This window comes from Gymnoscopelus microlampas, assembly GCF_963454915.1.
Source record: "Gymnoscopelus microlampas genome assembly, chromosome: 15".
Lineage (NCBI taxonomy): Eukaryota > Metazoa > Chordata > Actinopteri > Myctophiformes > Myctophidae > Gymnoscopelus > Gymnoscopelus microlampas.
In genome coordinates, this window is record NC_139952.1 from 8,575,427 (window position 1) to 8,592,223 (window position 16,797).

A 16,797-nucleotide genomic window follows, 5' to 3' on the forward strand; every position below is an offset into this window, starting at 1 on the left:
AAATATTTTTTTTGTAAGTGTCCGCATGGGCTCCAGAGGTCCCCGGGGACCCCCTGGAGGACCCCCGGCCTAAAATTCAAACTTTTTTCGGCTTGTCGATCTGCGCTTTTTCGGGCTAAAGCGGCCGGTACCTCTCGGTCCGTGGGTCGCCCGGGGCCGACGGAGGGCTTGTTGGATCCGGGCCGGGGGTGCACACGCGTCGGTGCCCCCCCCCCGGGCCCCTGGGTGGCTTCCCGGGCAAACGGCGGACGAAAAAACAGAAAAAAGCTCCGGAAGGCTCAGGAGCTTTAGGGCTCGCGGCCTCTCCCATGCGTGAAATTTTGCATGGGGGGGAAAGTGGCCACTTGTGCCATAGGGTAGCTAGGGACCATGGCCGGACATGGTGCACCATATTCGGGGGCGTCCCCATGCCTTGCAGGCCCATGAATCCTGGAGGTTGCAGCCTCAGGTCGCCCTGGGCTCCCTGGCTCTCCCCTGGTGGAGAGGGGGAAGCTACGGACAAGGGCCGACTGGTGCCATAGGATAGCTAGGGCGACGGAGCCTCGTCTGGGGCTTGCCCTGGGTCTCCGCGTCGTACCTCCCTGACCCCTCCCCGTGGCCCAGAGGCGTCCCGCTCGTCCCTGCCTCCCTCCTGTGAAAAAGTCTCCCGGTCGGGACGCCCACTCGCTCTAGAACGTACCTGTGGAGCTTGGCCGTGGCGATGCCCGACGTGAGGCTCCGTCTGGGGCGGCCCGGGTGGGCCGAGCGGCGATGGCCATGGGTCCCTTCCCCCCTCCCCGACAGGGGGGAAAGAGCCATGAAATTGGAGGCCACGGTGGCCATCGGGCTTATGGGAAGACAGAGGCCTCCGCTCGGGCGCGGACGGGCGCCCTGAAGGTTCTGGGGTCCACCATGGCCCCCTCTTTTGAAATTCTCTCCCGGTACAATCGGCAACTTTTCCCAGACCGGATATGTTGATCCGGCGTGCGGATGCTCGGGACGGATGGCAGGCCTGCCCGAATGCAGGGCCCGCCGTCGGCCACGGTGGCCACTCTAGTCAAAGCACTGTGTTCCGGGAACCACGCCGCCTGCAAGGGCCGTGGAACCCACAATTGATTCTGACCGATTGGCAATCGTAGCCCGCCTCTTGCAAGGGCCTCGCTGGCACCTCTGGTTGCTCGGCGGACGCTTCCGAGGTGCGGAGGGACCACGTGCAGAGAGGCCCCGGCCTCCTCCGCACTCCTCCGCGGCCCACCCCGGCCTAGCGAGACCGAGACGCCCCGTCTGCCCTAGATGTCCTGCCATGGACCGCCCGAGGTCCCCTCAAAGGCGCCCAAAGGCGCGCTCCGGAGACTCCGTTTCTCAAACCCTGCTTGCATCGCGTACTCCGGCGACCGACCAAGCAGCTGCGTACCACGGGCACCGATCCCCCGTAACATGCCGTCGACCTGGCTAGGGGGCAAAGGAAGATGTGGTGACTGTCGCAGTGCGGGCCACCGGGAGCTCCCGCCGCCCCTCTCACGGGGGGCCTTGGCGGTCTCCGCGGACCGGCAACACCACGGTGCGCGCCTCACCTGGGCGTGCTGTCTCCGTGGCGGAACAGGAGGCCTACCTAGTTGATCCTGCCAGTAGCATATGCTTGTCTTAAAGGGCGCTGCAGACTCGTCTGAGTTGGGCGTGCAGTCACTGCCAAGTGACCACGCCGGGACAGTAACTGATATGGGTGTAGACAACATAGGTGGCGCACGCAGGAGTTGAGTAAACCAAAGTTCACGATTGTAGACCCACAAGGCAAGTTACCTTGATGGGGTTGGGGGCGGGCGAACTTGACATGAACCTGCGAGCAGCTACATATCTATGTGGGTTGTGCCCGGCGCCGCGGTTGTCCCGCAACTCAGCAGTGGCTGCGCCCGAGTTAATCGAACAAGATTCCCACTGTCCCACTGCTTGGGCCGCGGTCTGTCACTTCACTTAACGCCCGCTGAGGGGTACCCGGGGGGTCCCCGGGGGTCCCTGGCTGGAGAGGCCTGACCCGACCGACAGACCGGTCGTGTTAAGCCTCCGGAGCCAGGGACCTCCGGGGGTCCCCGGTCCACCTCCGCGCCCAGGGACGCGGAGGTGGACCACAATTTAATGTTGTGGTCACCATCCTCATCGGTGTAAAGAAAAGTTTATGAAGTCTTATAACTTACTAGTAATATATCTATATATAGTCTTATACCTTTGGGGGATACCTTGGGGAGCCCGGGGGAACCCAACAGGTGACCCTAACAGCACATTATGGAAGGGCCATATGTGACGCTGAAGGAACATAGGGCTGAGGGAAGATAGGGTCTAATTTGGGATGAGGGAACATATGGCTGAGGGAACATAGGGTCTAATTTGGGATGAGGGAACATAGGGCTGAGGGAACATAGGGTCTAATTTGGGATGAGGGAACATAGGGTTGAGGGAACATAGGGCTGAGGGAACATAGGGACTAATTTGGATAAAATAAAATTGTTAGGGATTGAGGGAACATAAGGCTGAGGGAACATAGGGCTGAGGGAACATAGGCATGACCCCCTGTTGGGAACACACACTCGCACACTCGCACAACACACAACACACACACACACACACACACACACACACACACACACACACACACACACACACACACACACACACACACACACACACACACAGAGTGAAAAGCGTAGGGAGGAAATGATAAAGCAGGGAAAGGAATTCAAACCATGTCCTGTCCTCTATCAAGAGAAAAAACGGTGTGGTGAGTTGAAATATTTCTGTGTGTGTGTGTGCACGTGCATGCAGCTGCGCGTGTGCGTGCGTGTGTGCGTGTGTATAGTACAGGACTCCGTCTGGAAAGCACTGGTGGAAAATGTACCAACCTGCTCTTTAGCTCTCAATCTGAACAGCCGTGGATAATGAACAAGTATAATTTCTACGGCTACATTGTTGCGAGGGGAACGAAACAATCCGTTCCACATTAGCCTCTGATTCATGCTCACTTCACCTGGACTGGTTCCCCCGAGGACACTGGAAAATAAATCGTATGGATCCACTTGTTTACCACAATGCAGATGGAGTCGTGTTCTTCTAGAAACCTCTGATCCACAAACAAATGAATAACAAATTAATCAATTAATACAATTGTATTGAATTGAAATGCTAGCCTTTTGTAAACGGAAGCATATCTAGCCTGCCCTATATCTGTTGCCACAACGTTAATTTAAAATAATAAAATATACATGCATTTAAATTGTTTCATGTGTCAATGTGTGACCCCACCGTTAACTTCCTGTGACTCCACCAGGGGACCCTACCCATAGTTTGAGAACATTTGGTCTAAATGACAAACTTGCATTCACTTGACTTCATAAATCAGACTGTTATGGTGAGTCAGACCAACATGGTTATAGCATAACATCAAGTGGTATGATATATAATGTTCAGGATGCTCTGAATATGTGCTGCGTGGAGATAAGGATACGGCACACAGAAGTGAAGATTTGGGCGACTTGTTCAATGTTGTGACTTTGTCTTCAACCTGTCTTGAACCTGAGTTGAATGTCAACCAGCTCAAAAAAGGTTTTAAATCCCTTCTTTTACATTATTTAACCCATTAAGACCGGGAAAAGCATCTGTCATTTTAAATTTTAACCACTTTAGCCATTATTGTATACTTTGGCTATTCAAACATAGCAGATATACAAGCATATACAAGCTCACGTGGTGCCGCGCTATGAGCTCGTAGATCTGCTTTTTTTTTTTAAATCATGAACATTTTTGCAAATCTTTGAATATATACAGTATATATGTTTTAAAGCGAACATTTCTAACTCAAATCTTTGAATATATACAGTATATATGTTTTAAAGCGAACATTTCTAACTCAAATCTTTGCTTCTGGGGGTCCCTGGAACAAAATATTTTTGGATGGGGTCGGCGGTCAAATACATATAATTGTTGTTGTTTGGTTGCTATATAAGTGGCAAAAATATATATATATTCAAAGATTTGCACTTTTTCTTGATCTTTTTGAATAGCCAAAGTATAAAATAATGCTCACTTATAATGTACTTATAAATAATGCTAAAAATCAAAAATAACAAGAGATGCGTTCCTGGATTGAATGGGTTAAATGTTGATCTGTCTGGCTTGTCCTTCCCGCTGAAGGCCTCTGGGCTTTCATTATTATGCCAGCCCATTATGTGCAAATGGCTCAGTCATCCTACCGGTGGCATTGATAATAAAGATATAATATATCAATTACACTGACAGGTTATGTGGACGTGGAAATGTCTCCTAAAAATAGACTGAGTGCACCTGGGAGGGGCAGAGCATGAGATGAGAGGAGTGCATGGAAGGAAAGAAGGCATTGCATCAGAAAGTAAGTTATTTTCTAATGTTAGAGTAGGGATGCAAATGATCAATTAACTCATTGATAGTTGATAACTTTATCGGTCGATTAAGCGATTAATTGATTAAGCGGCGTTTTTGGGACCAAAAGAAAAATTCTTCTCCGAAACCGAAACATAATTGTCTTGATGTATATAACATTAACGAGCGTTAACTAGCACCAGCTGGACACAGACACACACACACACACACACACACACACACACACACACACACACACACACACACACACACACACACACACACACACACACACACACACACACACACACACACACACACACACACACACACACACACACACACACACACACACACACACACACACCTCCCCTCTGCAGTGCTCTATGGAGTCTGTCTCATTTCTGTCCAAAAGCCCTTGAATATGATGGAATATGATTAAGGATTACTGTGATTATGATAAACTCACATTCGATATCACACGCACCATACCTGTAACTTTCACTTTTTCAATAAAGTTTTCAAAAAAAGAAATAATATTTATTTTCATTTTTCAATTAATTGAAAATCGATACATTTAATCGAGTAAATGCTTAATGGCAATTAATCGATTCTAGATTAATTGTTAACATCCCTATGTTAGAGTTAGACAGGGAGTGAAACAATGAGGGTTCTTAACAAGAGTAACAGAGAAACAAGTGCTGTTCTTATTGGTGGTGTAAGAAAATATCCATACACGTGAGTGTCGCAATGTTTTGTCACCATACAAAACAGCCAAGAACAGCTGATCTACAAGATCACTTGTGGGCTTGTACTAGCCTGGTTCCTGACCATAGACCCCGCCCACTCTCTGAGTGAGCTCCTCTTGGTCTGGCATTATAATGTCAGCCTATGGCTTTTCGCGATCGAAGAGATACCTGACAAATCAGAGTCGGAGGTGGGAGTGGTCTAACGACAAGCCAATCAGTGAATATCTGCTAAAACAAGCTGTACGATGACGTCAGATGTAGGCGGATCCGTTAATCTCTTGTGATTGGTTTAGGGAAATTCGAATCCCCTCCCTCTGGTAATCGCGGACACTGCAGCCAATGTCAGACTGAAGCTCCACGCAGCTTCTGTCTGATAATCAGGCTAGGCTTGTACTGAAGATGGGCTATTTTTTAGATGTGATAGTAGCCAGGACAATGAAGCAACTTAATTCACTGTTGTTTTTAGTGGTGTGAGTGTCAGTGATTGCCAAACTGGCCACTAGTGGTCCATGAGAATATTGAAAGTGGGCTCTCAAATAAAAGGAAAAAACACTACGATTGTATTGATAATATAATTTAAAAAAGATGAATATAAACACAAAACGTTTTTTTTCTTCTTTAAAACGTTGAAAAATGTTACCGTTTTTGTATTGTGTTACCCATTAATAGGAACTTAAAGTATACTATTTTAGTTCCTTTTGATCCCAGCCGGAACACAATTGATTGATTTATCATTACAAAAAACAATGCACATGAATAAATGGTTGGACCACAAACGGTTTCAAGATTTTCAAGTGGGCCCTGGCCCCTGATTCAGAAAAGGTTGGGAACCACTGTTCTGTGTAAGTGCTATTAACACGGTAGTGTTCAGAATGACTGTGTTGTTAATCCACCCATACAGAGATATTAAAAACACATAAGCACAGACCACCTTCATCAGGATAAGGTCTATTAGCCAAAACACTGTTTGGATTAACACTGTAAATGTGTGCATTTATACGGAAAATGATACGATAAGAGACAACTGGAGGACTGGGATGCGAGAGAGAGAGGAACAGAGCAGAGGAGTAAGAAGGCATTAACATATAAATAATGACTTAATCATATTCCTCCAGTCAGAATAGCATAGCCTGACTTAAACTGTACAAAGATCTCTATTTACATTATGCTAGAAAATATGAGCATTTGCTGGCCATTGATTTCTGTTCCAACTAGGGCTGGAATTTAATTGAATTCAGTTGGTTGATTTGAATTCAGGCTTTTGCACCGTGTAAAAACAATGCACAATTAAGATGTGCAATACAATGAACACCCCCCCACCCACACCATCACCACCACCACCACAACACACAGACACACACATACACGCACACACAAACGCATACCTTGAAAGACAAGTCAATTTTATTTTAGATCAGAGCGGGAAAAACTGACACCTTTAGTATATGCATTTTTAGATTATCAATGAAGCAAGTCCGTTCGAGACGTAAACACTGATTCATCTGTTGTATCCATTTCGTTGCGATTTAATTCTGTTTTGTTTGCTTGACTGTAATAATGAGTCACGTCAATGTCTGTCTGCCTCTGAAGTCAACAGATGATAAAACCGTGAGTGTCTACAGTACAGTCCTTGCAGACATACCTGCATGACTGCGTGTGTCAATCCAAATGAAGAAATCATAATCCGTCTCACCACAGCACAAATGTAATCATAGATGTCAATCCTCAAAGACAACTATATTGGATGGAATGGAAGATCATATCTACAATCTACCAACAGTCAGGGGAGAGAGAGAGAGGGACACACACACACACAGAGAGAGAGACCATGTCACAAACCACTACGACCAGTTTGTTGTCACTGCAGTGCAACATGCTGTTTATACCAGTTCTCAAAAGCTACAGTAAATATTAAGTGCAAAGCAAATAAATAATGCAAATCCACTCTTAAGTGCCATAAACCAGAGACAGACCAGGGAGGGCATCACAATTGACCCCCTTGTTTGCATAATGTCACAGAGGGCACACGAGCAGAACTAAAACGGAAGTAGGAATGGCGGCATGGGGATAATTGGAGTGTGTCATTCATAAGTGGAAGTAAACAACAGTAATCACTGTTATCCTGACAGAATGATTCAGGTGACTATAGAGGTGTCTTCATGGGGTCGTCACTGATAGAATGCCGCTCTCTGTTTCCTGTGATAAACTGTCCTCCACGGGTCTGTCATTAGAGAGAGGTTAATTACAGCGGGTCAAATTATTGTCCTGCCAACAGAAACAAAGAGAGGATGTGAGTACATGATCCTCATCCTTTGTCACAGACAGACAGGGTGTTGAATGAAGAAATATGGCTGCTATGCGCAGGGACACTCCTACAGTGCTCAAACTCTCCAACTTGGAATACGATCAAACTTCACAAAGGCCCTTTTTCCCCTTGTGTTTGGAATCCATGAATGTGGCTTTATTACGAGATCAATCATCTGAAAATGTGTGAATAAACTGATTAGAGCGGACAGCAAGAGTTCTTCAAAGACAATGCAGAATCAGACTCAACCTGCCCAATCATATTTTCCTTGTTTATTCTCACAATGAGACAATCAAATTATGTCGTCAGAATTTAATTCCCGTTGACACATTGATTTGAGCTAGCACTCCAGATAAACCAGGCTAGCAGTTAACTTAAAACATCAGCAGGGGCACACAGCTCTAAACAGATCAGTGATAAGAGACGATTGATCTTCATTTATTTAGTGCCCAAGAACATCTAGACAAGTCTTCTAGCTTGCCAAAAGAAATGCCCCCCCCCAATGTTTTCCTGTAAATACACTGTTACTGTTCCTAGTATTGATGATCTCTTGTATAGTATTCCTATGTCTTTATATGTTGATGAATTGAATACATAGGACCACAATGGAAACAAGCCCTCAGGGTTTTTGCTGTTATCCTTTTAGCATGATTGTATAACTGTACCTCTGTACCTTTTGCAGACTGTTCATAAAGTATTAAATCAATCAATCAATCTGGAGGATAACAAGCCGTCTGGCTGGCTGCCTATCCCTTCCGAATGTTCCCTTATGTCTGGACATTTGCCCCAAAAAATCCTATTCTCTTTTTTTCATTATCTCTTTTCACTTTCTACTTCAGTACATGGGCTGTTCTTGGTTTTTAATAAGGTTTCACTCATCCAATTCACCCCCCACACACGCACGCACGGTATGCGTTCACCCCTTGACTCTCCCCAGAGGCTCATCAAGCGAGATCGTTCTTCTGTCAAATGACCACTCGCCTCAAAAGCTCAGAGGAGTTTCTAAGCAAACCAATCAAACTGACACGTACATGTTCTTACTTCCTCTGGGGGAATAAGATACTACACTCAATGTGATTTCAGAACAGTTTGAGGTAATGTCACTAATGCATGATATCCGTGGCATTGACAAATGGAGAGCTTTAGCCCTCTTATGATGGTAATTGAACCCTGAATCAAAAATAAAAAGTGTTTGTCTGATCAACGAACAGGCCCATCTGCTTCACAGGGAGCAAATCTTTTCATCCGAGCTGTGAGCAAGGAGAGAAATTCAGAGCGTTGCTGTTTCATTACACCTCCACATCACACACCATTGTTCTTTCATTACACCTCCTTAACAGACACTATTAGCCCTCACCCAATGAGAGATGGAATGCTGGAATATGAACCAACTGCTCTGGGTTAATATGACATCGACACGTAAAGAGTCATTCTGTTTCTGCAGGTTAGTTCTAAACTGCCATCAAACACCCAGTACAAACTGGTCACAGCTTATCGCGGATTACCCACTGGTTCCTGTTCAGCTGCCTGAATCATCAGCGCAGTTCACAGAGAAATCCCACCTCTGAACCCATGAACGAAGGATGGGTATCTCACCACTCCTTTTGAAGTTCTGCAGAGGAAAATAAGCCCCGGGACTGGGAGAGACGTTAAGGAGAAGATCCTCATGAGGAGGAGATATTCATAGATTGAAGCAGTCTTAGACTGACTTACAGTAGTGCTGGTACATGAGCCTTTACAATGCAGTTCAATCTGGAGGCGAATACAACCACAGCTCATCTATCTATGGAACATGTCCATTGTCCAGACAAACAGACTTCATTCGTGTCTGTCATTTTAAGGTCAAGGCCACTTGGCCTTTGGTGTTTTTTAGGGCGCAAAGGCCAAATGCCAGGGCAGGAAGGCCATCAAATAAAACGAGATTTGGCCGCCAAGAACGAGTTATAACAAATGTTTTTCTTTTTTTTTTCTTGGTTAACTTATTACTTAAAAAGGCTGTATCTCTGCACTTTTTTTACTGGTCTGATTATTATGTATTTTTGGCCCAGACATGTTATTTTCAAAGGCAGACAATTAATGTCAACGAGGTCGCGAGGACCTCGTTGACTTTTGTGAAACCACACAGTATAACCCTCAGTGATTAGCAACCATCAGGGGATCGATCATACTGGAGATAAATATTCTGTGATTACTTGAAAAGGGTAAGAAAATCGAAACATCGCTGGCAGTGGGCAAACACAGCCAGAAATAAGTCTGGCAGTGAGAGAGTTAATAGAATTTAAGGGTTAAGGATGATTTTAAATGTAATCTGTAGACTGCAGTGAAATTAATAAATAATGGTATTTACAATCTGATCCATGCTCAGCCCTGCACCAATCAAAGACACTGGACTGGTTTAACGATGGGGACTCAGGGGAGTTAAGAATTCAGAATCTCAACAAAAGATGTCTACACGACAAGAAAGAGACACTGGTGTCTACATATTGATAAGACAGAGGGGAAAGTGGTACAGTCAGCTGGGGCATTAAGGCCATTTGTTTGAGGGGCACAAGGCCAAACTGAGGGGCAACGACGGCCATGGCCTTCGTGGCCTCCCTGAAATTCCTGCCCTGGTGTCCTATATAGGAGCACACTGCAAAAAGAGCAAGTCTCAGGCACTCAAAAAAGTATCAGGGGGAGGAATGTGAATAACATTTAAAAAGCCTTTATTGTGGCATGGCTGTACAGATAAAAAAATGCTAACACGTTTGGACCTAGCCGGTCTGCTTCAGATTATGCAGTTTGTTTTCCCCTGTCACAGCAGCAGTGCTCATATACAATGTCTGTCTGTGTTCTAATGATGATCCAAATGCTACATAGATACCTGAACTAGGTTTGGTTGCTAAAAAGAAAATACAGATTATGGACACATGAAAATATTGCAACACATAACTTTATTTTGAAATGATTTCTTCCGGCTACAAAATCTGTTTATTAGGCTATAGCCAGTGGTGGAAAAAATACGAAAAAGTTTCACTTAAGTAAAAGTATCAATACTACAATGTAGAAGTACTCCATTACAAGTAATAGTCCGGAATTCAAAATTTACTTGAGTAAAAGTGCAAAAATATTGGTATCAAAATGTACTTAAAGTACCAAAAGTAAGAGTACTAAAATGTTTGAAAATATCAGATCTACAAGCTCACACATAGGGCTAAAGTGGTTAATGTATGTTTTATAATGTAATAATGTATACCTGCAAAGTAACTGGTAACTAAAGTCTTCAAATAATTGTAGTGGAGTAAAAGTAAAGTAAATATTTGCCTCTGAGATGTAGTGGAGTGGAAGTAAAAGTATAGACAATTGGAAATACTCCGGTAAAGTAAAAGTACCTAAAGATTGTACTTAAGTACAGTACTTTGAGTAGATGTACTTAGTTACTTTACACCACTGGGCTAGCCACATGATCTTATTCAACTATCAGTCTGTCCCCCCTGCCCCCATCATCATCTCTGTTCAGCCAACTGATGTGTCCATATTGCCACGGCAACACGTGTCCTCATGTCCTCCAGCAAGGCACTGAATCTATGGAAGAAGGGTTCTTTATGTCCTATCTATTAATTAAAAAGTATTAATACAAAATTATTTAAACCCAGCCAGACTTGTCTAAGTAGGTTAATTGCATATTAGACACACATCATTGTAGGCTAGACCAGTGGTTCTCAAACTTTTTCATGTCAAGGACCCCCACAATGACTGGGTTTGGCCGCGGACCCCCATCTCAAAACATTTTGTTCCAGGGACCCCTCAGAAGCAAAGGTTTGACTTGAAAAATGTTTTAAAAATGTGCCGCGCTATGAGCTTGTATATCTGCTATTTTTGAATAGCCAAAGTATAAAAGGTTGAAGTTGTTAAAATGTATGTGATGCTATAGCATTAATACATTTAGCTGGGGACCCCCTGGAACCCCCCAGGGACCCCTCGGGGTCGGACCCCACTTTGAGAATAAACGGGCTAGACAATGTCATACATGCTACAATGACTTCTACCACCAGAAGCTCAGCGTTTCATCTTATATACCCCACTGAAATGTCAGGAAGGTATGAAATTAGATAGGGGCCCAACCCTAACCTGAACCTCCCATGGTCTCAACAGTGGCCAGACTAAAGTAGAAGGCTGAGATCATCAAGTGTTCCTTTTCAGCTGCACTGGTTCATGTCATTGGTATTCAGCGTTGGTCTGTGGGCGCAAATCAATACTATTGATCCGTTGGAGCCCAATAAACTAAGCTGTTGTCTCAATTGCAGTGGCTTTAGCAGCTCTGGAGGAATTAAAACATTCTGGGCGAGATCTATGCATCTACAGTACAATGACATTGTACAGCAGCTGTGACGTGTTTGACCTTGCGTGTTATCACTATGCTACAAGGTTTATTGCTATAGAGACGCAGTTAATGTTTGGATATGTATTTCCAGTGTATGAGGCTATTTTCTTTCTTTTTTTTTACACAAATACTTCACATTTAGCTACAGCAATTAACCCGTTAAGACCGGGAACGCATCTGTGTGTGTCATTTAAACATTTCTTTGGCTATTAAAAAATAGCAGATATACAAGCTCATAGCACGGCACCGAGTGCCGCGCAATGAGCTTTTAGATCTGCTATTTGTTTTAAAGAATCGTGAACACTTTTGCAAATCTTTTAATAATTGTGTATATTGTTTTAAAGGGAACAAAATATTTTGAGATGGGGGTCCGTGGCCAAATACATATCATTTTGGGGGTCCTTGACATGAGAAAAGTTTAAGAACCACTGATATTATAGGAGCATAAGTTTTTTCAAAAAACTGTTTGCTTTTAGAAGACATTTGTAGAATCCCCCAGAAGCAAAGATTCGAGTTAAAAATGTTTGCTTTAAAAATATATATATTCAAAGATTTGCAAAGATTTTCAAGATTTTTCAAAAAAAAAATTGCAGATCTTCAAGTTTGTAGATCTACAAGCACTTGGTGCTTGTAGATCTGCTATTTTTGAATAGCCAAAGAAATCTAAAAATGACACATTCTTTCCCGGTCTAAATGGGTTAAATGTAGGCGAGAAATTAATGGATCCACTAAATTCATAATATTTAAATATGAATATCAACCTTTTGGGGGGGTCACATTAATTCAGTTAGGAAGAAGAGGCTGCATCACTTACGACAAAACAATTACCTATTATTTTACAGTAATGATATATCCGTGCAATGTCTCGTTACGGAAAATGAAATGTTTAATATATAATAGGCCTAGTATCTCAACAGTCCATAATCCTCCTGCAGTGTTGATTAATTCACCATTAACGTAGTAAATCAAAGATTATCATCAATTTGTTCCCAATTAATCCTTCCACCACCATGACTCAGTAAACTCTCAGCCATTCGATGAATAATTGAGAACCACTTGTTTCTTGATGTAATGTTGTAAGTCTAATATTTCCTACTTTAAGTGGACCACACAACAAGTGGTGGTGGTCACACGGCTGTACACTTCATGTTAAGTTGGTATCAGTGGTGTAAAGTAAATAAGTACATTTACTCAAGTTTTGTATTGTTAACACATCGGGTGCCAGCATTTTATAATAACAGATTACGTCCGGTGCCGAAATCTCACCGTTGAGCTGCGCAGCGCTGTTTAAGCTGTAGACTCCACGACGTGCATTCCATGAGAAAAAAAAGCATGCCTCCATTTTGCCCGATGGTACTGGCTAACGCCTGGAACGATAACATCTCTCACGCGAGTAACAATGGCGGAGCGATCGTGCACACAAAATGAGTCGTTTTCCCCAGAGTAAAAAGTTTCGGAGTTATAGGGGTTTTAGAGAAGGAAATAGAACGGAAGCGGATGTGTGGCATGTTTTTTGACACGATGATGCATCTGGCCCATCCTTCTCAGATTCACCGTGGGTGATCCCAAAGCTGCTCCAGCCCCTCCCGTATGGAAAAAACCAAAAAAAAACAAAAAGACACCAAACACGGTTCGGACCGTGATCGGCACCAGAGCGCTACTATGTGAAAACACGGTCCATACCGTGTTCGGCACCCGATGTGTTAAGTATAATTGTGTGGTACTTTTACTTTACCGGAGTATTTCCAATTGTCTAAACTTTTACTTCTACTCCACTACTTCTCAGAGGTAGATATTGTACTTTTACTCCACTACAATTATTTGAAAAGCTAGTTACTAGTTACTTTGCAGATATAAATACATAACATTATAAAACATACACTAACCAATTAAGCCCTATTTTATACTTATAGATCTAGATCTACAAGCTCACAACGCATCACAATGCGACACATTGTGAGCTTGTAGATCTGCTAGTTTCAAACATTTTAGTACTTACACTTTTAGTACTTTAAGTACACTCATGCACTCAAGCTATATTCAAATGGCAAATCTTCCTAAGATCTCAAATGCTCAGCGGGCAGAAATATCATATGAATGGTCACATTTAAGAATATAGGTCCTAAACTGACTTTTGTCAAAAAAACATACTGTGGCAGAATGAGGTCTGGTGGCGCTATAACAGGCCGAGCAGGGGCGCAGAGATCGGTGAACCAATTGTTTTCACCGGTTGTAAGGATAAGGATAATTCCTTTTAACAGGTTGTTCATGAAAGTCCTTGCGGTCTTGTTTCCAATGAGAACCTGTGAGCAATTAGGGGTTAAGAGTCTTGCTCAGGGACAAATTTCATTTCATCGACACATATGCTGGTCTGGCCTGGAATCGAACCTGGGGCAACCAGGGCCTCTGGCTCCCTAGGCGGGCTCACTAACCACTCAGCTATGGCCGCCCCCACCGGATATTTTTAATCCGCTATTCTAGACCAGATATCACACACGCTAGGGCAGGCTAGTTGCTCATAGACGGACGGACACGCGGACGGACACACGGACGGACGGAAGGGCAGGGGCGAAAACATAACAAGCCACGCCTTCGGACTGACAAAAATGAGGACCTGTCTTATACATCAGATATTTGAAATAGCAGAAATATTAAATGGAAATGCAAATAGATGGTCCGTGTGTCCATCTGTCTGCGACCAGCTAATCTCCGGCACCATTGGCCCGCTCGCTGCGAAACTGTGCACACACACTCCCTGGATGCAATTCAGAACCTCTGCCCCACATTTTTCACATGGGCCTTTTATAGAGCCTCCAGGAGGCAGATTTGTGCAAAACCCATTTTTTATATTAATCCTACAGATTTTATCCAAACATCACGCAAATCGGTACACAGTATCGATATAGTCATGTGATCAAGACGGGTCTGTCCAATATTTCATATTCCATCCTGATTGGCTAAGGTTGGCTTCCAAAGTTTGCAGGATTGGTCCGTTTTGAACAAAATGTCTCAAATCATCAACGCAGCATGCGATTTCAGTGTTAATTTTGTTGACTAAGACTAAGACTAAAAGAGTATGATTTTTATATTTAGTCGACTAAGACTAGAGTAAACAATTTCAGATGAATAAAACAGGACTAAAACTAAATGATGCGTTATTCAAAAGACTAAGACTAAATCAGAATTTCCTGTCAAAATTAACACTGGGTCTAACAAAGTTAAAAAGAAACACTTCTCCAGACAGCGTAGGAACGCTGCATTGCGCAGAAGTTGATGACGGAAGATAAAAAAGTGTTGCCGTTCTGTTTTGAGCTGCCGGGGGCCCTGAGGACAACCAGGAAGTGTAATCAGCAGTGACCTCTGACCTACAGTGTCCCTCCACCAATCCCAGGGAGTTTTGTTAACGTACCAATGTGCCTCCAGAGGCGGGGCTGTGTGCATACCAGCGGAACAAGCACTTGATAACAGACAATGAATTATGCAGAATTATGCTGAACATCTACAGAGAGCATGCTTCCTGTGGCATTCACATATTTAAATTGGTTCTTGTGCACGGCGTTTTCATCGTGTGTGCGTGCGTGTGTGTGTGTGCGTGTGCGCGCGCACGTACAATGCAGAATATGTCTAGATAAAGACACAGTGGGAGGATATTTGAGTCAATCAAAAGCCAGCAGAAGCTCTCTGTTCTTGTCACTGTGGGGAAAGTCAAAGGTTTAAAAAGGACCCGTGCACCCAAGTTCAATCATATTCTCCAGGCACTTCCAGTTAGAATTCCACTTCAACATTTCAAACGATTCCATAAGCTTTGTAACAGATTTCTCTGAAATAACATCTATCTACTAAAACAAAAAATGGGCCAGTGTACCAGTATGTAAATTGTGTACTGGTGTCTGCCAGAGTAGACAAGTTACCGCAGTAGACAATGATCCTCAATGATCATGTTGCTCCGTAAAAACAGCACAGACGCGGTGCGAGGGCCCAGTCATTGCTGCGTGCGGCTCTAATTGTACATGTTTTCATAACATACCTGGTAGAAGGTCAGGAGTGGAGTGCGGCCAGTTGTAGGTTCTGATCAGCTGCCAGTCAAAGTCGTCTTCCTGTCCCTGGCGGTACTCACAGGAGCTGGACTCAGAGTCCTCGTCAAACGTGCAGCCAGCTGGAGAGAGGGATAGAGAAACGCACGGGTAAATGGTAAAAAACGTTTTTTTTATGTGCATTATCATAGCACCTTTCTCCAAAGTGCATCCACGTTCACCCATTAATCCATTAAGACCGGGAAAGTATCGGTGTCATTTTTTAGATGTCTTTGGGTGCCGCACTGTGAGATTGTAGATCTGCTATTAATCATGAACATTTTGGGCAAATCGTTTGAATATTCTGGGGGGGGGGGGGGGGGGTTCCTGGAACAACATATTTCGAGATGGAGGGGGGTCCCAAAATGATATGTTTTTGGCCGCCGACCCCCATCAAAATATTTGGTTCCAGGGACCTCCCCAGAAGCAAAGATGAGATTTAAAAATGTGGTTTAAAAAAATACATGCAAGATTTTTCTAAAAATATAAAAGCTTGTAGATCTGCTATTTTTGAATAGCCAAAGTATAAAAAATCTAAAATGACACCAATGCTCATCAAGGAGCAGTTAGGACGAGTTGCAGTGTCTTGCACACAAGACACTTCCAACAGTAAACCAGGGACTATACCTCCTGAGCCAAGCTATAGCTTATTAGTTAAGATCTGTGTCTTGTCTCATGGTACCAGGAGAAAATAAGCTCTATTCACAGCAGCCATATTGTGAAGAAATTTACAGGTGTTACCAATGATACTAATGAAGGCTCTGTTCCATTCTGGTCAAACAGAGTCAGGATGTTGATATTGTGCATGTTGGCTCACTCTGCTACACCAGTGGGTCTAAAATGTGGGTCCAGGGAACCTCATGGCTCCTTAAGGGGTTTCGAAATGGCCCCTTACGGGTGTGTAACTCTGAGAGTGTACAAATGGAACCAAATGGACCCGTA

General features: G+C 43.8%; 1 protein-coding gene across 1 annotated transcript in view; it reads right to left on the reverse strand.

Annotated features, from left to right (window-relative positions):
• Nucleotides 1–15,935, reverse strand: part of LOC311061531 (receptor-type tyrosine-protein phosphatase U-like) — a 165,224-nt gene extending 149,289 nt beyond the window's left edge. Inside the window, exon 1 of the mRNA XM_084080189.1 lies at nt 15,810–15,935. The gene's annotated coding sequence lies outside the window, so the exon portion shown is untranslated. The remainder of the gene's footprint in view (nt 1–15,809) is intronic.
• Between the last annotated feature and the right edge of the window lie 862 nt (nt 15,936–16,797).